This window comes from Hipposideros armiger, unplaced genomic scaffold (assembly GCF_001890085.2).
Source record: "Hipposideros armiger isolate ML-2016 unplaced genomic scaffold, ASM189008v1 scaffold_132, whole genome shotgun sequence".
Classification (NCBI taxonomy): domain Eukaryota; kingdom Metazoa; phylum Chordata; class Mammalia; order Chiroptera; family Hipposideridae; genus Hipposideros; species Hipposideros armiger.
In genome coordinates this window covers 436,322-459,732 of record NW_017731482.1, presented here as the reverse complement: position 1 = coordinate 459,732, position 23,411 = coordinate 436,322, and the positions used below count along the sequence as shown (strand labels likewise).

At 34.3% G+C, this 23,411-nt stretch overlaps 1 protein-coding gene across 2 annotated transcripts in view; it reads left to right on the top strand.

Annotated features, from left to right (window-relative positions):
- Positions 1 to 23,411, top strand: part of FCHSD2 (FCH and double SH3 domains 2) — a 222,154-nt gene that overhangs the window by 122,347 nt on the left and 76,396 nt on the right. The gene's annotated exons all lie outside the window — the stretch shown is intronic.

The following is a 23,411-nucleotide window of genomic DNA, read 5'->3' as shown; positions in this document are numbered from 1 at the left end:
TACCTCTGTTTCAGGTAATTCTTAAATAATTTTTAGTGTAAGAAAGTGTTTAAGGGCCGGCTGAGTGGCTCAGTTGGTTAAGAGCTCGCTCAAGAGTTTGAGCTCTGAGCAACAGCGGTTCGAGTCCTGGCCCGAGCTGAGCAAGCCGTGAGCTGCCAACAGGTGGCGGGATGGCTCAGCTATAAAAAAAAAAAAAAAAGAAAAAAAAGAAAGTGTTTAAAGCCAAATCACAATAAAGGATTGTATTATTTCCTAGCAATGGCATATATTTACTGTATAGGGTTTATTAACATATGATATCAGATAAGATTGTTTTTTAAAAGCTTAGATTTTTTAAAATTTTATTTTTAATTGATAGGTAAACTTATACATTAATATTTTATGATTTTGAGGTACCTATGGAAAAACGAGAAAATGTCTAGTAGTTATATGATAATGTCTATACCTTGGATACCACTCAGAAATGTAGATATGTTGGATTACAATTTCTTATGTGCCCAAACTTGATCTTGGTCTTTCCCTATTTATACATTGTATGTATCTTTGACTTTCACTAAAGTAAAGTTAAAATGGGTGGAGGAGAAGAAAATCTTTTTAACCTGCTGCCAAGTTTCCCCTTGTTGCTGGTAGACAAGTTCTACTTTGAATTGTATCTCATTCTCTTTTGTCTTTTCAGGAACCCAAATATTTGATTATTCTGTCTTTCTCTTATTTTCAACCCTTCCCTCTCAAATGTATTGTCCTTAATGACTACCAAATACATCACTTTCATTGAATTGCTTGCTTTATATATCAGAGATGTCGAGAATGGAGATGCAACATGAGTGGGCGCTATTTTTTCTATAGTGGCTTTGGGAAAGCAATAAATTCTGTCCAGAAACTACAAGTTTTTTCCTTGAGAGTAAAGACAGGACATTTACTGGGACCTTCAGGGAAAAATGGGAATGATGGAGAGAAACAAACTAGGCTAACAGTATCCCATTGCAAATTTTTGTCTTTCCTTTCTGTTCATTGCCTGAAATGTCCTTTTTCCTAACTTCTATCCTGTTCTAATTTCTGCTGGTTAGAATACAGGTGGTGAGAGAGACAAGGATTGTTTTGACATCCCCGATGAGAACTTTGCATACATTTTCCCATAAAATGTTGGACCTAGTAGTGATTTAGGCATTTTAGTATCTTATTATGTGTTACATAGTGCCTCAGACTTACAAGGACCAACTGGAGACTTGACAGTACGACTTGCATTTAAGATTGTGATTCCCTCACTCAAGAGTGAAAGCTCTGAGCAACAAGGTCACCGGTTCGATTCACGGCCCGAGCTGAGCTGCCGCTGAGCTGCCAACAGGTGGCAGGATGGCTCAAAAAAAAAAAAAAAAGATTGTGATTCCCTATATACTCTCTACTATTAAATCAAAGCTGTTAACTATATTTTCTTCTTCTTTGACTACTTTAAAATGAACATTATATTAGTTTAAGCAACAGCAAAAACAAAATCTTCATGGTTTTTTTAAATTGAGTCTACAGCAAATAAGATCTCTTACCTGAAACCCTATGGCCTTTGATAAACCAGGAAAGGTACAGTATTATTTTGGGTATCTGTCCTCTGCCAAAAACAAAAAATGGGTCTGGTCAGCTCTCAGATGATGTATCCCTGAACTTGCTTTGAAGTCCTCATGCATGTATTTGATCAACATTTGGGTAGCTTCAGATTATTCATTTCATGAAACATTATGGAGTACTTAAATGGTAAAAATAGAGGCAGGAGTTTTCCTCTTCCTTAAAAATAGGAAAATGTATCTTAATTTTCATGTTGTGTGTGTGAATTCATTTTCTTTCTCATGCTAATTCTATAATCTGTAATATTGGAAAACTCCCATCAATCCTGCTGTTAGCTACTTAGCAAGTTTCTGTCATCGAATTGACAGTGACCCTTTAGTGACTTTCTTAGAAATGTCTATTTTCTGAATTGTTGATAAGGATATAATGCTCTAGCTAGAACCTTTTTTTTTAAAGCTGAGCCATCCTGCCACCTGTTGGCAGCTCAGCGGCAGCCTAGCTTGGGCCGGGCATCGAACCACTGTTGCCAGAGCTTGCACTCTTGAGTGAGCTCTTAACCTACTGAGCCACTCGGCCGGCCCTAGAACCTTTTTTTTTAAATTATATAAGTAGCTTGGAAGCAGATTGATTCATTGATTTAATCATATGCATACACATTTAATAGTCACTTATAGTGTGGTAGCTATTGGGCTAGCCTTTGGAAAGAAGCAAAGATGAGTAAGATGCTCTCCTTATCCTCAAAGAGCTCAATGTGGTGAGAGAGAGAGGAGAGGTAGAGGTAGAAATGACTACAAATTAGAATAATCAAATCACTTACTGCTAGAGGACCATGGTTATAATAATAGCTATCACTTTTTTTGATTGCTTGATATTACTCTGACATTATCTTACTCACTTTAGGCATATTATCCTTTCTCATTTTCTCCTCCTGGTTAGAGTTCATAGTTCATTATTTAAATAACACTCTAGCCTGTAAATAAAATGAAATCCCAACTCTGGATGAACCTAGATAATCTCTTTCTCTGCACCTGCATCTGTAGCCAAGTTCTGCTGAAGCAAGTCTTTCAACAAGAGCAGATTCATGATCATAAATTAATATGGAACCCACCTAAAATGGACCCTCAACACTACTCAGATATCCTACTGTATTTCTCTGGTTAACTTTCCCTACTATTTTTAACAATTTTTTTCAACTTTTTCCCTTCTGATATTTGAAATATCAGATTTACCCTTTCTCTTTCACATTTATCAAGTGGCCTTTCTTCCTAATTTATAGAGAAAATAGAAACCATTAAAAGGGAACTCCATTATTGTTCCATTACCTACCTTCCTCTGTGTTCAAGACTCCTCCAAGGAGTTTCAATAGAGTTATTCCTCCTTTCTAAAAATGGTCTTTTCACCTTAGCTTTGGATCATATTTCTTCTCCTCCTGCCTTCTCAGAATCGAAACAATTGATAACTCCCTTTTCCATTAACATATATGCGCATATATGTATGTGTTTGTATCCGTTGTCATTATTTGTTTCTAATCCATTTGAGAGCAAATTGCAGACATAATGCCTCATCACTTGTAAATGCTCCAGAATTTATATCCCCCAAATAAGGCTACTCTCCTACCTAACCATCCAAACAGGAAATCAACATCAGTACAACACTGCCATCCAATCCACAGACACAGTCCAAATTTTACCAACTGTTCCAACAATACCTGTTTTTTTTTTCCAGTTACAGTTTTGGGTGTACAATGCAGTGATTAGACATCTACATAATTTACAAAGTGATCACCCCAATAAGTCTAGTACCCATCTGATGCCATACACAATATCTTTTTTTGATTTCTGATGTGAGATCCAGTCCAAGTTCATTTTTTCCCCATTTAGTTGTCATTTCTCCTTAGTCTTCTTTAGTGTGGAAGAGTTCCTCCATTTTTTCCTGTCTTTCATGACAGACAGTTTTAAAGAGTACAGGCCTTTGATTCTGTCCCTCAAGCTGAGTTTGTCCAGTATTGCTACATGTCCAGTCTCAGGTCATTCATTCTTGGCGGAAATACCTCCGAAATGATGCTTTGCTTTTCTCAGTACATCATATCAAGAGGCACATGATGTCAACTTGTCCTGCCACTGCCCTAATCTTAATCGCTTAGTCAAATTGGTGTCTGCTAGGTTTTTTCTACTATAATAGTCATCATTTCCTATGCCTTGGTAAGTATTTTGGGGGTGGACTATGCCAATATCCTGTTCCTTACCAAATCTTTGGCCACCACCCTTAGCATATTTGATGAAATCCTCCTGAGTCAACCAACTTGATGATGGTTACCAAATGGTGAAAGACTTTTTCATCAGTTCTACATTTATTAGTTATCATTCTACCATAAGGAATAAGTTTTTATTCTCCCCCATTTATTTATTCATTCACTTATATCTTAATGGTCATGGATTTCTATTTTCACTGTATTGAAAGTTATTGCTCTTATTATTTATTGTTAGGCTTAAATTGCTCCATAGTTGACCAGTAGGAATCCCTCCAAGCTGTCTCCTGTCCTTCACATATGTCCCCATCATTCTCTGAGCATTTCCTTCCTGGGGCAAGATGTTTTAGGCTTATCTTTTCTCCAATTCTGGAATCAAGTATTTCCTCAAGAACCCCTATTTCATCTTAGTGGAAGATAGTATTTGGAAACTGAGATCTGGGCAAACTTGTTTCTGGGTGTTATGACTTTAGTCTGTCTCAGTGGTCAGAATTAGGAAATATATGCATGTATATTTCACATACATAGAGCTATATTTCTTTATCTAATTTATAAACATAAATTCACATTAAGATGTCCAGTTCCAATCCAATACTTCAGGATTGTTTCTAGCCTTCCCTTTTCTATATTTGTATGTAAACGCCTTCTTTGACAGTGAGAAATTTGTCTCCCATTGTCCTCAATATGTTTACTTATTTGCTCAATCTCTGTCTATTACTCATGTCCTGACCACTCTGGTCACCTACTCAGCCTTTGATTTTTCCTTCCCAAACTTAATACTCTTGAATCTTCCCAATCTCAGTGATTGCAACTACATCCTTGCAATTGCTCAGGCCAGAGAAAAGCCTTAATGTCATCCTTGTTTTCCTCTCCAAACCCCACACCCATCCCATCAAATAAATTCCTTCAGCTCTACTGTTAAATAGAACGATTTCCCCGTCCCCCACCTTCATTGCTACTGTTCTAAACCAAGCCACCATTATTATCTTATACTTTAGCAAGTCTTCTACTTAACTGTGCTTCCACCCTTCCCTTCAGTGTCCATTCTCCACATACTAGCCAAAGTGATTCTTTTAGACTATAAATCTCAGATTATGTCATTCCTTTGCTCAAAATCTACTGGTAGCTTCTCTTCTCAGTCAGTTTAAAAGTGAAAATTCTTATTAAGGTCTACCACTCTTTCCCTCACTGTAATTCAGCCATATTAGTATTCATACGATTCCACAATGCTCATACTCTCACGTCAGGACCTTGGCCCTTGCTGTTTTCTTAGCAAGCTACTTCCCCAGATATCCATGTAACTCATCACTCCCTTACTTCATTCAGATCTTTAATGTGACTTTATCAGTGAAACGTTCCCTGACTACCCAATATAAAACAGCATCCTTTTCTTCTCTATTTCTTTACTTTGTTTATGTTTGTTGTATTTATCATGACCAGACTACATTTAAGAGCAGTGGGTTTGGTCTGTTTTATTTTTTTCCATGCAGTATCCCTATCACCTAGAATAATGTCTGACAAATAGTAAACTCTTGATAAACATTTGCTTAATAGTCATTAAACATTTATGTTTAATACATTCATTCAGCTGAAATTTATTTGAGTAATGTATTAGTGATACCTGTTTTACATAGCTGTAGATTAGATAGTTGTTTCACAAGGAAATTAGTGTCAAATAAGTTAGTACCTGACCTTATGAGAGAGAGTTCACTTTCAGGGTATAAATGTTTCAGAAAACAGAATTAGAGATTAGAAACTTTTTTTTTTTTTGGTAATAAGAATTTTTTATTGTATTATTTTTTTAATATTTACTTATTTATTTAAATTTACTGGGGTGACAATGGTTAGTAAAATTACATAGGTTTCAGGTGTATAATTCTATAATACATCATCTATATATCACATTGTGTGCTCACCACCCAGAGGCTGTTCTCTTTCCATCATCTTATATATGACCCCCTTTACCCTCTTCTACCATCCCTCCCCTTCCCTTACCCTCTGGTAACCACTAAGCTGTTGTCTGTGTCTGTGAGTTTTAGACATAGTGGAATACTCCTCTGCCATAAGAAAAGATGAAATACTGCCATTTGTGACAACGTGGATGGACCTTGAGATTATTATGCTAAGCAAAATAAGTCAGATAGAAAAAGTTGAGAACCATATGATTTCACTCACATGTGGAATATAAAACTGAAAGCAACAAAGGAACAAGACAAACAAATAGAGATTAGAAATATTTTTAAAATGAACCTGTTAGTGGAATTGATAAGAGATATGCTCAACACCAGCTATATGTTTCTAAAATCTGGAGTTTACCTTACTGTCTTAGTTTCCAATGCTTGGCAGAGCCTCTCAAGACCATTTTTCAAAGAACGGCCTTTTCCCATAACTGTAACCTTTCTTTCTGACCCAAGACTGTTAGGCATCTATGTTTTCTGGCATATTTTATTTTTCTTAATATCTAATACCATATTTAATTTTCTATTGGAGTACAGTAACTTCATAAGTTTCTCTCATTTTTGACACTTCCAAAATTTTTGAAAATGGAATTATATTAGAGCTAGTAGAGTAGTTCTATTTGCTTCAGGGTAGGCTGAAGCTCTAAAGAGGGTGAACTGTTGACCTTAAGAAAAAGCAGATAATTCTATCAAGAAAGCCTTCCTTCAGAAGTAGGCTTTCATTGCCTTATATTTTTTAACCTTTGAGGTTCTGTTTCTTCATCTATGAAAATAGGACTAGCAGTATCCTTTTTATGAGTTGTATATGTACGTAAGTGGTTGGCATATAGTAGTTGTACTTCAAGTATTCATTTCTCTTTCCACCTTCCCTGCTCTTCCACTAGTTAACACAAGTTAAAGTCTTAATTTATATTAATAAACTCAGGTATCTTAATCAAATTTTCTTACCAAAATATTTAAGGTTGGTGAACACAAGTAAACAAAAAGTATATGGAATTATTTCTGCTCTAAAAATACCGAAGGCTAACATTAGATTAGTGTTTTCCCTTACAAGCCTCATATATCTTACTGGCATTAAAATAGAGAAGAGAGAGTTACTTCACCTGAGTGATCAAGCAAGACCAATATAAATGAAAGTACGTAGGGAGTTTCCAGCATTAAACTCATGGGTGATCTTCCTCCCTAACTTTATCTTCATTTGGCATATGCACACATACCATGAAGATTTGGGGATTTTTTGGTTGTTGCCAAAAAATAAACATGCCCTAAAGTGTGCCTAATGAGAGTGCCAACAACATGTAGATTCTGAAAGTTATCTTTTAAGTGAAAAAAAGAGTGTGTTTGTTATACTATTCTTGTCAACTAGAATTTTCCCTAAGCCTTATGGGGTAAAAACTTGATCTGCTAAGTTGAACTCTAGCCTCATTTCCTCAGCAAGCATGATTGATTTCAGCTAAATATTAAGAACTTATAAACAAACTCTGAAAAGCTAGACTTCAGATCAATGGGAAAATAACAGATTATAAAGGTAGTGATGTTGAGGCTCTCTGGAAAGGAAAAAATTTCATCCCTGGATCATACCAGGTTAAGTTATAGATTTGTTAAAGATAAATGTAACAGAGAAAAACATGAAAAAAAATGTTTATCTGATCTAAGTTTGGGGAAGAGGTTTTTAAGTATTCTACCAAAGGCAAACATTGTGGGAATATGGTGATAGATTTGACAATCCTAATTTTAAAAGTGTATAATACAATAACAACAATAATAGCTAACATTTATTAAGCTAAGTACCAAGCCTTTTGTAAGTGCTTTATATGTAAGTCAATGTGCCAAGATTAAGAAACTCTGCCCTAGAACTGCACTATCTTATAATCCTGGTCTGCTTTTCATGTTATCACCAGCAATAGTATCACCTGATGTTTTGCCTTGGGATAGCAAGTATTACCAGTTTCCCAGTCTGCAGCATCTGTTTCCTCACTGCTTGCTACTCTGCTGCTTAGCAGATGCCACCTATATTAGGTTTTTTTGTTACAGCAGCATCCTACTACAAGATACTTATTCTGATAATAATTCTGTATTAATTAGGATAAAGGTTAGACAACTAAAATAGAGAGACCCAAAATGTAATGACTCAAAAAAGATAGGTGTTAATTATTTCTCCCATGCAATAGTTCAGGGTAGATAGGGATCTACCGCATAAAATTATTCAAGGTCCCAGGTGGCAAGGTGACTCCACCACTTTGTCTCCTCACCAGCTTGGCCAAACTTGGATCATTGACTCATTTGAGTTTTAGCCAGTGTGTAAAGGAAAGAGAGCATGGAAAGTATTGGGTTGTCGAAAAAGTCATGACGTAATTTTTTCTATGTTTTTCATTGCAAAAAATGCGTCATGTCTTTTCCGACAGCCCAATGCATCCATTCTCTTAAGATCTAGTCCTGAAAGTGGCATATATTAGCTTCAGCTCACATTGTATTAGAGAGCACTTAAGTCACATGGCCATACCTAACAGCAGAGGAAGCTAGGAAGTGCAGTCCTACCATGTGCCCAGGAAAAAATGGAGAACAGATTTGGGTTGACAACAAATAGTTTTCACCACGACCACTATGTGCTGCCTCTAAATATCTTATAAGGCAGATGACAACATGAAAGTTAAAGTGTTCTTATAAATCAGTAAGAAAAAAAATCCTAAAAGAAATAAGGAAAAGCCACAAATTTAGTGTAAAAAAGAGAAATATACCCTTGCAAATATAGTCTACTAATATTTGCCAAGGGAGCCAAAAATATTCAATGGGGAAAGGATAGTCTCTTAAATAAATGGTGTTGGGAAAACTGGTAACTATATGCAGAAGAATGATATTGGACTCTTATACCACTCAAAATAATTAACTTGAAATGGGTTAAATACTTAAACATAAGACCTGAAACCATAAAGCTTCTAGAAGAAACCATAAGGGAAAAGCTCTTTGATGTTGGTCTTGGCAGTTAGTTTTTGGATATGACAACAAAAGCACAAGCAACAAAAACAAGCAAGTGGGAATACATCAAACTAAAAAGCTTCTGCACAGCAAAACAAACAAAAAGAAAAGGCAATCTATGGAATGGAAGAAAATATTTGTATATCACTTATCTGATAAGGAGTTAATATCCAAAATATATAAAGAACTCATACAACTCTATAGCAAAAAAAACCCCACAGTCTGATTAAAAAATGGGCATCTAACAGATATTTTTCCAAAGAAGACCTACAGATGGCAAACACGTACATGAAAAAGTGCTCAGCATCACTAATCATTAGAGAAATGCAAATCAAAACCACAGGGAGATATCACCTCACACCTGTTAGAATGGCTGTCATCAAAAAGATAAGAGATGGGCCAGCCAAGTGGCGCGTTGGTTAAGAGTTGGCTTGGGGCGCCAGCTCTGAGCAGGAGGGCCCCGGTTCAGATCCCACATTAGGGCCAGTGACGCTGTGCCTTCTATAGCTAAGATGGTGAACAACAGCTCGACCTGGAGCTGGGCTGCCGTGAGTTGCCTACGATGGCGTAGGCTGCAGTGGGGCTGTCAAGCAGCAGGCGTGAGCTTTCGTGAGCGGCTGTCCAATGACCAGCGAGCGACTGACTCACCTGGAAAGAACGCAGTGATAATACCAACATGGGCCAGTGAAGCAACGTCCTCCACAACTAGACTGAAGAACAAAAGGACAGCAACTTGTCTGTTCCCCTTCCCCCATTTCCCAACACTGTTCTCCTCCCCCAATTACCCAATTTAAAAAAAAAAGATATGAAATAACAAGTGTTGATGAAGATGTGGAGAAAAGGGAACCATTGTGCATTGTTGGCATGACGGTGAATTGGTTCAGCTACTATGGAAAACAGTGTGAAGGTTCCTCAAAAAATTAGAAATACCGTATGATCCAGCCATCCCATTTCTAGGTATATGTTCAAAGGAAATAAAACCAAGATCTTGTAGAGATATCTGCACCCCATGTTCGTTGCAGCATTATTCACAATAGACAAGATATGGAAACAACCTATGTGGCTTTTGATGGATGAATAAAGAAAATGTGGTATGTGTATACAATGGAGTATTATTCAGCCATGAGAAAGAAGGAAATCCTGCCATTTGTGACAACTTGGATGAACCTTGAGGGCATTATGCTAAGTGAAATAAGTCAGAGAAAGACAAATACTGTATAATACCATATATATATATATATATATATATATATATATATATATATATATGGAATCTAAAAAAACTGAACTCCTAGAAACAAAGAGTGTTGGCCTGGGGGATGGTAAAAATGGGGAGATATTGGTCAAAGGGTACAAACGTCCAATTATAAGATGAAGAAACTCTGGGGATCTAATGTACAGCATGGTGATTATAGCTAATAATACTGTATTATATATGTGGAAGTTGCTAAGAGTGGATCTTAAATGTTCTCACCACAAAAAAGAAATGGTAAACATGTGACAGGAGGAAATGTTAGCTAATGCTATGGTAGTAATCATTTTACAGTATATAAACATATCAAATTAATATATTGTACACTTTAAACTTACACAATGGTATATGTCAATTATATCTCAGAATGGCTGGGGAAAAAAGAAATATAAAAGACCAGCGACAGTACATTTATGGTCGTTTGCGCTTTGACAAGTTTGCCAAGACCATTCAGTGAAGGAAAGAATAGCCTGTCAACAAGTGGTGCTGGGACAACTGAATGTTAACATGCAAAAGAGTTAAGTTGGACCTCTGCCTCACACCATATATAAAAATTAATTCAAAATGAATCAAAGACCCAAATGTAAGAGCTAAAACTATAAAATTTTTAGAAGGAAAAATAGTGTAAGTCTGTATGACCTTGGATGAGGCACCAGTTTCTTAGACATCACCCAAAGCTCAGGCAACAAAATAAAAAATAGACAAATTAGACTTCATCAAAATTAAAAACTTTTGTATACCAAAGGACTCTATGAAGAAAGTGAAAAAATAACCCACAAAATGGGAGAAAATATTGACAAATTATATATCAGGTAAAGGTGTGATATCCAGCATATATAAAGAAGTTTTACAACTCAACAGTAAAAAGACAACCTATTTTTTTTAATGGACAAAGGATTTGAAGAGACTTTTCTCCAAAGAAGATGTACAAATGTCCAATAAGTACACAAAGAGATGCTTAACACCATTTAGTCATCAGGAAAATACAAATCAAAATCACAGTGAGATACCATTTCATATCCAATGGGATGGCTAGAATTTAAGAAACAAAAGCAAAAACAGAAAATAACAGGTGTTGATGAGGATATGGAGAAATTGGGTGGGAATGTAACATGGTGGAGCCACTGTGGAAAACAGTTTGGCAGTTTCTCAAATTGTAACAGAATTATATATGAACCCGTAATTCTACTCTTAGATAAATAACCAAGAAAATTGGAAATAGGTTTTCAAACAAAAACTGTATACACAAATGTTCATAGCAGCATTATTCATAATAATAAAAAAATGGAAACAATCTAAATGTCTACCAGCTGATGAATGGATAAACAAAATGTGGTATATCCTTACAACAAAATATTATTTGGCCATATAAAGGAATGAAATACTGATACATGTTACAACATGGATAAACCTTGATAATATGTTAAATGAAATAAGCCAGACACAAAAGATCACATATTGTATAATTCACTTTACATGAAATGTCCACAGTAGGCAAATCCACAGAGACAGAAATTAGATTAGTGATTGCTAGGTTCTCGGGGGAGAGGGAAATGGCAGTGACTGCTGAATGATATGAGGTTTCTTTTGGGGATGATGGTGGCACAACATTAAAATGGTGAATTTTATGGTATTTGAATTATACCTCAATAAATAACAAAAAATAGTGAGTGAAAATCTCCCATTTCACCAGTAATCAATAAAATGGAAATTATAACAGTGTTATGTCAATTGGACCCATCAAAATAGTAAGTTTAAAAAATTGTAATGCATTTATATTCTGTTGTTGAGAGTGTAAATTAATATGGTTATTTTGAGAACCTTTTGTTTATATATGTAAATTCCTTAAAAAATGAACCATATTCTTTGCCTCAGCAATTATATTCTAGAAATTTATTCTAAATATATAAATAGTAGGTATCTATGAAAATATTTGTCTATGTACGTGATTACAGTGGGATGAAAAATTGAAAGCAACTAAAATTTAAAAATAAAACTAATTTGAAGTAGTTTAAATATAACAATAGATAATTTGTGATATCCAAATGCTGTCACATGCTATAATTTATTTTTAAATTATAGAAGATTAATGACATGGAAAATGCTAACGCTTGTTAACTGATTAAAATGAATCATAAATAATGCATAAAATATAGTCCTAAATTTGTTTTTAAGTTTATTTTATAAATACATGTTCGCATGTTTATATATATGGATAATCATCAAAATACTTAGAAGTAATTATCCTAGATAGTAAGATTACCTATGGTTTTTGTACAAAAGTGACTTCTATATATTTCTCCAAACCCATGAAATTTTGTTCCATCTGTTGCAACTGCTTTTATATACAGTGTAAGTTCAAAATCTATGTTAGTTTCTGGTGCTATCTTTTGAATAGCCTGGCAGTTGTGTCTTATATGAACAGTTTACCAAGTAGGAATGACTAAGCTGTAATGCTTCCCTTATAAGCATATTTTAGACTGCATTGTAGTTAACTTCTGCCCACTTGGTTTGAACTTGACTATATATATTACATATATATTTTATTTGTAGTATTATTTTTATATTATATATTTTATTTTAATGTAGTTTATATTATTTATATGTGATTTAACTGTATAAAGTTGCAGCAGTTAACATTTTTTCATTCATATGAGAAAGTATCCCCAGGTTTTGTAAATGGGTATAATTAGTTTATTTTAAATGATGGGAATAAAGCCGATTAGAAATCAGCTAATCAGCTACCCAGAATTATAAATCAAAATCAGTTATTGGTATAAATGAAAAGGGGAATTAATTAATATATTCTTTGGTTACCTATAAACCTCATCAGTCCTTCTCTTCAATTTCGTTTCCTTTCAAACTATTAATAACTAACAAAAGTGTGTGAATTTCTCCTCTACTACCTTTCCATAATCAAAGGTGGAAACCCTCATGATTAGTGAAATTTGGGAAAACTAAGAAGCAGAAGAGGATTTTTTTAAAGGCCCCTAAATTAGCCATAAACAAGATTTATTACCTACAGAATTGCAGGTCTCCACCCAAGATTTGAGCCTTCCTGAGCATCTTGTGCTCTTCCAAACCAAAATATACCATAATATTCTGTGCTGTCTTTGTCCTGATTCAGTCTCTCACCAATGCTTTCATTCTCAAACCTTTTCATCAGTCATCTTGGACTTCTATTCAATAAATAAATAAATCCCTTATTTACTCAACATTTTTTAAAAGTATAAAATATTTCAAACAGAAGAATAAAAAGAATATTATAAATGTTCATGTACTCATTACTTAAAATTAGCAAATAGTAGTAACATTTATTAAATTCAGATACGTTTTTTAAAAGATTAAGATACACATGTAGTTTAAATTCCATTGTACCTCTCACCTATTCCATTTCTTCTTTTCTTGTTCCCTTCCACTTTAGAGACAGCCACTATTTTGAAGATAGTATCTTTCTTTTCTGACCATGTTTTCAATCCTTTTTTGAAGTTCATGTAATTATGTATTCATAAACAATATATAATGATGTGTGCTTTTAAAGAAATTATATACAGTGGCATCATCTTGTGCCTGTTCTGTAACTTAATAGTTTTAATTAACACATTATGTTTTTAAAATTTATGCCAAAATATAACTCTAATTCATTTATTTTAACTTCTGTATTGTATGCCACTTTATAAACTGTAATTAATTTATGTATTCTGCTAATGAAAGACATTTCAGTGGTTTCTAATATCTTACTATTAAAACAATTCTCCTTTGAACATTTTTATACATCTTCTAGTTTCACTAAGTACTGTCAAAGTGATTGTACAAATGTACATATATAGCATTTACAGCAGTATATAGATGTTCCCATTTCCCCACATCTTCCTCAATGCATAATATTAGCAGACATTGTCATTTTTCCAAATTGATGGGAACTAAATGGTATTTACTATTGGCATTTTTCTAATTACTAGTGAAGTTGAGCATTTTTATCATTCCTATTTCTTCTGCTGTGAATTGCTCATTCATATCCTTCATCCATTTTTTAGTCAGTTATGTTTTCCTTATTTGTAGAAATTCTCTTTTTATTCTGGATATTAATTCTTTGTTATATATTACAAGTAACAAAGTTGGATGCTTTTTTATTTATATTTTTTATTAACAAGTTTTGAATTTTATGTACTCAAAAATTGTCATTCTTTTCTTTTATTATTGCTCTTTTTTGTGTCTCTCCCTAGAGATCATATGGATATTTATCTAGATTTTCCTCTAACTGCTTTAAAATTTTGTTTTATAAATGTAGGTCTTTAATCCTTTTGTAATTTACTTGTATGTGTGGTTAAATTAGTGATTTCATTTTTCCCTTTCTAGCTAACCACTTGTTCCAATACCATTTATTGAACAGTCTGATTTGAACTAACCTCTATTATAAACGAATTCCTTTATATAAAAACATGTATTCTGGGTTTTGTATTCTGTTTCATTTGTCTCTTGTCTATCCTTGTCTATATCATACTGTCTATTCTTCAAAATTATGTTAGTTCATAATAGTCCTTCACTCTTATCTTTAGAATCAGCTGTTATGCTGTGTGTGTTTTTATTGGGATTACGTTGAATTTGTAGATTACTGTATTGGTTTTATAGGGCTGCCATAACAAATTGCCATAAACATAATGGCTTAAAACAACAGAAATTTATTCTCTCACAATTCTGGAAGCCAGAAGTCTGAAATCAAAGTTTCAACAGAGTTAGTCTCTTCTGGAGGCTCTGAGACAGAATCCATTTCATATCTCTCTTAGCTTCTAGTGGCTGCTGGAAATCCTTACTGGATCCTTGGCTTTTAGACTGCAATCTACATCCCTGTCTTCACATCACCTTTTCCCATATATATCTATCTTTATGTATCTTTGCCTTCTGTCTCTTATAAAAGACAGGCCATTAGATTTAGGGCCCATCCAAGCAACCCAGGATGATATCATCTCAAGAGTCTTAACTTAATTACATCTGCAAAAACCCTTTTTCCAAATAAGGTCACATTCACAGATCTTAGAGGTTAAGACATGGACATATCTTTTTAGGGGTCACCATTCAATCCACTGCACTGACCAAGAAAAAAAGAAAACAGAAGACTTAAATTACTAAAGTCAGGAATGAAAGTGAACTATTACTACCAACCTTACAGAAATCAAAAGGATTATAAGAGGGCCGGCAGAGTGGCATGTTGGTTAGGAGTTGGCTTGGGATGCCAGCTCTGAGCAGCAGGGCCCGGGTTTGGATCCCACATGAAGGCCAGTGACACTGCACCCTCTACAGCTAAGATGGTGAACAACAGCTCAACCTGGAGCTGGGCTGCTGTGAGTCTCTGGCGACGGCGTAGGCTGCAGTGGGGCTGGCCAGCAGCTGGCGTGTGCTTTCGTGAGCTGCCATGAGTCACTGTGAGCGGCCATCCAATGGCCAGCGAGCGACTCCCTCACCCATGAAGAGCGCAGTTATCACAATACCAACAGTGGGCCAGTGAAGCGACATCCTCTACAACTAGACTGAAGAACCAAAGGACAGCAACTTGCCTGTTCCCCTTCCCTGATTCCCCAACTCTGCTCCCCTCCCCCAATTCCCTAATAAAATCTTTAAAAACAGGATTATAAGAGAATACTATAAATAGTATACCAAAAAATTAGATAACATAGATAAAGTGGACAAATGCCTAAAATACAAACTCAAAACTGACTTAAGAAGAAATAGAAGATCTTAATAGTCCTATAATAAGTAAAGAGATTGAATTAGTAATAAAAAAACTTTCAACATAAAACAGTTTAGGACCAGATGGGTTCACAGGTGAATTCTCCCACACACTTGAAAAATTAACAGCAATTCTTCTCTTCCAAAAAATAGAATAAGAAGGAACACTTCCAAATTCATTCTATGAGGGGAGCATTATCCTGATACCAAAGACAGAGAAAGACATCAAAAGAAAAGAAAACTACAGATAAATATTCCTTCTGAATATAAATCCTCAACAAAATAATAGCAGATTGAATCCAGTAGCACATTAAAAGGATTTTTACACCATGATCAGTGACATTCAATCCCAGGAATTCAAGGGTGGTTCAACTTATGAAAACCAATACAGTATAATATACCACATTACTAGAATGAAGGAAAAAAACATGATCTTTCCAATTGATTCAGAAAATGTATTTGATAAAATCCAACACCTTTTATTGATTAAAAAAAAAAAACACTCAACAAATTAGGAATAGAATAAACATCCTCAACCTGTTAAACAATATCTATGAAAAACCCACAGTTAATATCATACATAATGGTGAAAGACTGAAAGTTTTCACCCTAAAATTAGAAATAAGAAGGATTCTACTTTTACCACCTCTTTTCAACATTATACTGGACGCTCTATCCAGGATACTTTAGCAAGAAAAAGAAATAAAATGCATTCAGATTAGAAAGAAGTAAAACTATCTGTATTTTCAGATGACATGATCTTATGAAGAGAAAGCTTAAAGAATCTACAAAAATACTATGAACTCACAAAGTTGCAGGAAATGAACTCAACAAAGTTGCAGGATATGAGATCAACACTCAAAAATCAATTGTGTTCACTAGCAATGAATAATCTGAAAATAAAATTAAAAAACAATTCCATTTATAATATCAAAAAGGTTAAATACTTAGGGATAAATATAACCAAAGAGGTACACAATTTGTACACTGAAAACTATGCATCATTGTTAAAAGAAATTAAAGACCAAAATAAATGGTAAGGACTCTCATGTTCATGAGTTGTAAGACTTGATATTGTTAAGATGGCAGTACTCCAGAAATTGGTCTATAGGTTCAGTGCAATCTCTTAAATTTAGAACTGCATTTTATGCAGAAATGGAGAAGCTGATCCTAAAATTTTTGTGGTATTCTAAGAGCCCTTGAATAGTCAAAATAATCTTGAAAAAGAACAAAGTTACAGGACTTACACTTCCTGATTTCAAAATTTACTATAAAGACACAATAATCCAAAACAGTGTGGTACTGACATAAGGATAAACATATAAATCAGTGGAATAGAATTGAGAGTCCAAAAATAAAGCTATGCATCTAAACCTTGATTTTCTACCAGGGGTATAATAGTCTTTCGACAAATGATTATTGGGACAACTGGATATACACATGCAGCAAAAGTTGGACCCTTACCTCTCTCACTAGATATGAGTTAGCTCAAAGTGAATCAAAGACCTAAATTTAAGAGCTAAAACTATAAAACTCTTAGAAGAAAACATGCGAACAAATCTTTATGACCTTGGATTTGACAATGAATTTTTTATGGGACATCAAAAACATAAGCAACAAAAAGAAAAATACCATATTTTGCCATATAAATGCATGCTTTTTTGCCCAAATTTGTGAGGGAAAAATAAGGAAGCCCATTATACTCGTATATGGGTAGTACTAATTCCATATCTATATAAATGTTTTTAGTTCTTTTATTTATGCTTATGAGTTAAAAGAGTGTAACTCAAGAAATCAATAACGATATCCGCATACAAAATAATACCCTGGAATACGATAATCGTTTTTGTTGAACTTACAACAAACTTGCAATGACAAAGAGTTCTTGGCCTTCTATGAAGTATAAAAATTATAAATTTGTTACCAGTACATAAAATTTCTTGTACCATAATATGTTAAAAAATAAATGCTAAAATTTCTTTACAATACAAAAAACAAGTACCTAAATGTAAACAAATAAAAATTTGAGGTAAAAAATTAAAATGAAAATTTTTTCCCTGAAAGTTTGGGCCAAAAACATGGGTGCACATTATACACAGGAGCGCATTATACTTGGCAAAATGTGGTAGCTAAATTTGACTTCGTCAAAATTAAACTTTGTGTATCAAGGGACTCGATAAGGAAAGTGAAAAGACAACCCATAGAATTGCACAAAATATTTATAAATCATATATCTGATAAGTTTCTAGTATCCAGATTATGTAATGAACTCTTACAACAAAGACAAACAGCTCATTAGAAAATGAGCAGAGGACTTCAGTAGGTATTTCTCCAGAGATATACAGATGGTTAATAATAAGCTCGTGAAAATATACTCACCATTGATGTAGGATATTTCTTGTGTCGGGATTGGTCTCGTAAAGCCAAAGAATGGAGACATGAACCAGAGAGGTCAAGTTTGCAGCAGGGGACAGTTTATTAGAGTAGAAAGTAACAGCTCTCAAAACAAGAGGGGGTCCCGACTGGGGTGCCCACATTAGGTGAAGAACTACTCCTTTTATTTATATTTTTTGGATACCTGGGGAGGAACTTATCCCGGAGGAGGCTTTTTCTGTAAACTGTCTAGTTGCCTCAGAGCATAATTGATTTCTCTGTTTTGATAGGATTATGCTATCTCAAGGCTGGGGCTTTGAAGATATCATTGTCTGCTGTTCATTCTATTAGGGAGTTCCTGACTGTCTTACATTGTTAATTAATCTGTCTTAATCCTCCTCTCTGGAGGTGAAGTTTCTGACTTTTTTGTTATAGGCTTTGAAAAAAACCATCTCCTCCTCCCTCTCCCAAGTTTGTCATTCTGGTGGGGTCCTGTGACATAAACCTATCAGGCAGCTATTAAAATTATTTCTCCTGGCTTCTGTTATGGTTTTCACCCTGATTCCCTCTACCGTGGCCATTTCCCTGACTGCCTTTTCTGTTTCACCACCATCAGTCATTAGGGAAATACTAATAAAAACCACAATGAAATACTACTTCACACCCAGGAGGATAGCAATAATTAAAATAAAATGAATAGCATAGCATCCTATAGCATGTTTGTAGTAAAGCCAATACCCCTTTTCTCTAATTTTAAAAAAGATACATGTTCTGCTTATTGCCAAAGTACCAAAAGATAATTTGCAAACTACAGAGAAACTGAAAGATAAAATAACTCTAACTTCACTATGCAGCAGTAAACCATTCTTGCTGTCATTTTGGCATACCCTTCTCATCTTTTCTATGCCTATATTATGACATATACAGACTTGAAAATTGGTATCACTTTGCTTACATAAGTACTTTCTTTTTTAACATAAAATACACTGTGAATTATTCCTGCCTTAATTATTACTTGAAAATGTGATTTCCATGGCCACATAGTATTTGATTATATTAATATGCCATAAATTTTCTTGTCCCTTTTTGTCTGCTGTTATAAATCTGTAGTAAAGATTCTTTTACACAAATATTTGTATACCTCTTTGATAACTTCCTTAAGATACCTTTTTAAAAATTCATTCCTTGGTCATAAACATTTGTTAATACTTTCCATGTAGACTCATTACCTTACAGAAAGATTATATCAATTTATACTCCTAAAAGCAGTGTATGAAAGTACCTATTTTCTGGCACCCTTATCAAACATGTATTTAATAATTAAATATAAGCAACAATTTGGATGAATGTGTAATATTCTTAATTCAGTATTTAGTTTTTTGCTAACTAATAAGTTGAATATTGTCATTTTGTGCAGTTGAAACAATTCTTCTGATCAGTTACAAATGAAGGAAAGTATGGATTATTAAAAGAACAAAACAGTTAATGCTGAAGATAGTAATGATACATTAATAGAGTTGGAGCCTATATTTTATACCAAGAAAACTCGCATCCAGTGTAATTTACTAAGTACTTATATCCTCTTAGATACTATTTTAGACATGGGGGATACATACTGTTAGCAAACATTTTTATTTCAGGCCACTCATGCATTCATAATTAACAAATACTTACTGGGTGCCTTCTATGTGCCATTTACTAGAGACACAATAGTGAACAAGATCCACATGGCCTCTGGCCCCTTAAAGGGGAGTAACAATATAAAAACGGCCCTATTCATTCATTAACTATTATCACACATTATACTAACCTCATTACATATATTATTTTCTTTAACATTAAAACTATATTTAGAAACTGCATTTTGGAGACATGCATGTGTCTGATCAAACTTGTCTACATCAACTGAAATACTAATGTGCTTTATAAAAGGCCTTTCAGTATCGAAAGTATGGTCATTTGTGACAAGCATGGAATTTGTGAACACATGCAGACAAAGCCTCATTCCATTTAAATACTGTTGTGAGATTTAGTCTTTAGAATATTGGTAGTGACGAGTTTAAAAGGCTAAGGATGTAGACAAATCTGATTCTCACTTAGGGCTAAAATTTATTTGTCCGGTTTCTATGAAATTAGAGCTAAGAATCGTCCGTGTTCGGCCTAAATGCCTTTTCAATTTGGCTTTGTTTACACTTTCTACATCGAGGCTATAGTGCTGTCACACAAAACACTAGGGGCTCTTGCCAGGACACTAAATAAGCAGTCCATAGATATTGTTGAAGAAGCTCTCTTGAACTTCACTACTTGCTTACAGAAAGAGGCACCCACCATCTCATAGATTTCCTATAAGCCAGGAAGTTTAAGAGATCAAAATCTAACAGAAACTGGAATGTTTTTACCAAAACAGGCAGCTTTTAAAATCTAAGTAAACCTCTATAGTTCTTTAAATTGTTGTAATTGTAGGTACCGTTAAACTGTGGGATAAGAAAGTAGAAACTTAAATTTTGTCTTATAATTTTAAATCCATTATTTAGAAAGGTATTTGAGGCTCAATCTATTACAACTATAATCTTACTAAGTAGGGGAAAAAGTTTAGCTGTAACTTTTTTAGAAAGGGAATTATTGTCATTGCTACTGAGAAATGGATCCTGTCTTTCTCAACCTTCCTTCCTTCCTTCCTGAAAGTCCTCAGTTAATGTTTTATCTGTGATTCAAATACTGCTGAGCACAGCAGAGGTTGTTGCAGGAATTTACTTCAGTATGGATATGTGAGTGTTTATAATAAGAAAAGCCAAATTCTTTCTTCACAGACTCTGTACTCTAAAGCTTTGATATTCTGAATAACTGTATGCCCCCAAAAGTACAATTTAGCTAGTATTATAATTTGAAAATATCCTGCTTTACATGTTTAGCTCAGAGGCCACTTTTATTGAGTGTAAAGACCAAAACTTCTGTGGATCTTACCTTACTATATTTTCTAGAAAATATTTATAATTTTAAGTCTCCTTTAGAGTTCAACTCAAAGACCATTTAAAAAACCTATTGAACTGATTTATTAGGAAAACAAAAATAATCAAAATGATACATTAGTCTTAGGCAAGTTTTGATAAATACTGATTTCAGTAGTTAAGAACTGAACCATTCTCTTTATAAAAATTGTGACTAACATAATTCTTAAAGACTTTCAGACGCACTCAAAGCATCATTCCCTCCAGAAAATCTTCCTTAAACCTCCACATTTGTCTAGGTGCTTCTCTTATAGTACCCTGTATAATTAAAATTATCCTATTACATGCTTGTCTCCAATACTTGCTCAAATTCTTCATGCTTATGTACTGAAATATACACACATAAACACAGACTCAACCCTTAACCTAATCGTTGGAACAGAGTTGGTTCTCAAATATTTTATTGAATTGAACTATTGAATAATTTACTATTATGCTTATCATCACAGGTTCCTTTTGCCATAGTATTCCAAATCCCATAGAAAATTCAGGCACAAAGAAATTTAGTTGTCACATGTTAGTACACCATATGTCTAAGATTATTTCTGTCAGAGACGGTCCTGGGGGATGTAAAGAATCAGACCATATTCAGTGCAACCATCAATTGATTATAGTTTGGAAGAGAACAATGGAAACATCTAAGGGCAGCAGATTATTTCCTTTCCATTAATGGTACCATATATCCAAGAAATGGGTATTAATTCTTCTGTAAAATTACAGTGTCAGGAATGTTGACATAAAAAATGACCAAACCTATAGAGAATTTTTATGTGTTTATTTGAGCCAAACTGACAACAGTTGCCAGGAAGCAAAGTCACAACAGATTGAGAAAATGCTCCAGAGAATGGCATTTTTGCAGCTTATTTTATACATTAGAATCAAAGGAGGAGATGTAAGGAGGATTACATGAAATCCATTGGTGGTAGATTAAGGGAGCAGGAAAAAGTAAAGTGGGGGAATCTCTGGGATTGGTTAAAAAGTAAAACAGACACATACTTTCATGTTGATTGATATAGGAAAGTTAATTAACATTTACAGCACATAGAGATTAGGTATTTGGGGAACAAGATAACAATTAGGGGTTCTTTGGTCTCATGTTCTGGTGTGAGATGGTACCCTGAGGGGTCCGGAAAAAGGGGATTACTCTGACATTCCAAGGGTATGTTATCATAGATGCAGAAAGGCAATAGACAGGCTCACTTAAGGTAAAGATTGACCTTTGTCGAGGAAGCTACAGGCCCAGGACATGACTACCTGCCATGACTTGCTTTTAGTTAGGAACTTTTATGTTCGGACTAACTTTTGTGGTTACTTTCAGCTTCTGAGTTTGTAAGGCCTGCCATGCGTGCCTCCCCTGAGCTTGTCAGATTTAGTATGTGGCCCCTTTTTCATCCACAGGAACTTTCATATTGCCAACATCAGGGATATTGTTTCCTGAACTAAAACGTAGGCTTTACGTTCTCCATACTAAGTACTTTCTGGAGTTTCAATACTTTAATGTCAGAAGTAAACACAAAAGATGATGTTTAAATAATACAGCCAAAGATGAATATGGGGAAATTCTAGGTCTAAATTGGAATGCCAAAATTTCTTCTGTTTGCAGCAGTCCTATTTACTGTCTGAAACGTATGTTTTTCTGGTTTGCATATCTAAAGATCTGAACTTCTGTTGTAGTTTCTCCCAAAAGCCTTTAGGGTTTCTCCCTTGGGTCTTTTAGACCTCCAGTTCTTCTGCTTCCAGCTATGCAGCTGTACCCATATTATCACTAACTATTGGTCATTAGGACCACAGCTAAGAAAGAGCCCCTGTTTGCTATTGGGGTGGTATGGTTGGTGAGCAGAAATCTGCTACATATTTAACTAAACAGGAGGGCACACCCTTCTAAACAATCCTGTGATGGAATAAAAACTGGAACAGTGATGAAACTTTAACTTGATTAATCTAAGACCCTCTTTTTCATGGGCAAAAATTACTATACTCTCTTAGGTTATGTTGATTAAAATGTTACTTAAATATGCACAAACAAAACTAGGTAAAAACTTATGCTTAAAGGTTTTATACAAGTATGAAACCAAAAGAGTTATCATTTAAATGTAAACAATTCTATAAAAAGTTCAAATTGACAAAATGAATTAAATATGATAATTGATAATGATTAGTTGATCCTAAATTACTATTTGAAATGTGAATTATGGTATTGTCTCTAGGTTGCTTTGAGTTCTCAGTGACTATAACAACATATACCTATGACTTTTCTGTCACCATCCTTTCCACTTTGTTAGTATAACAGTCAACTAATGTCATTTGATCTC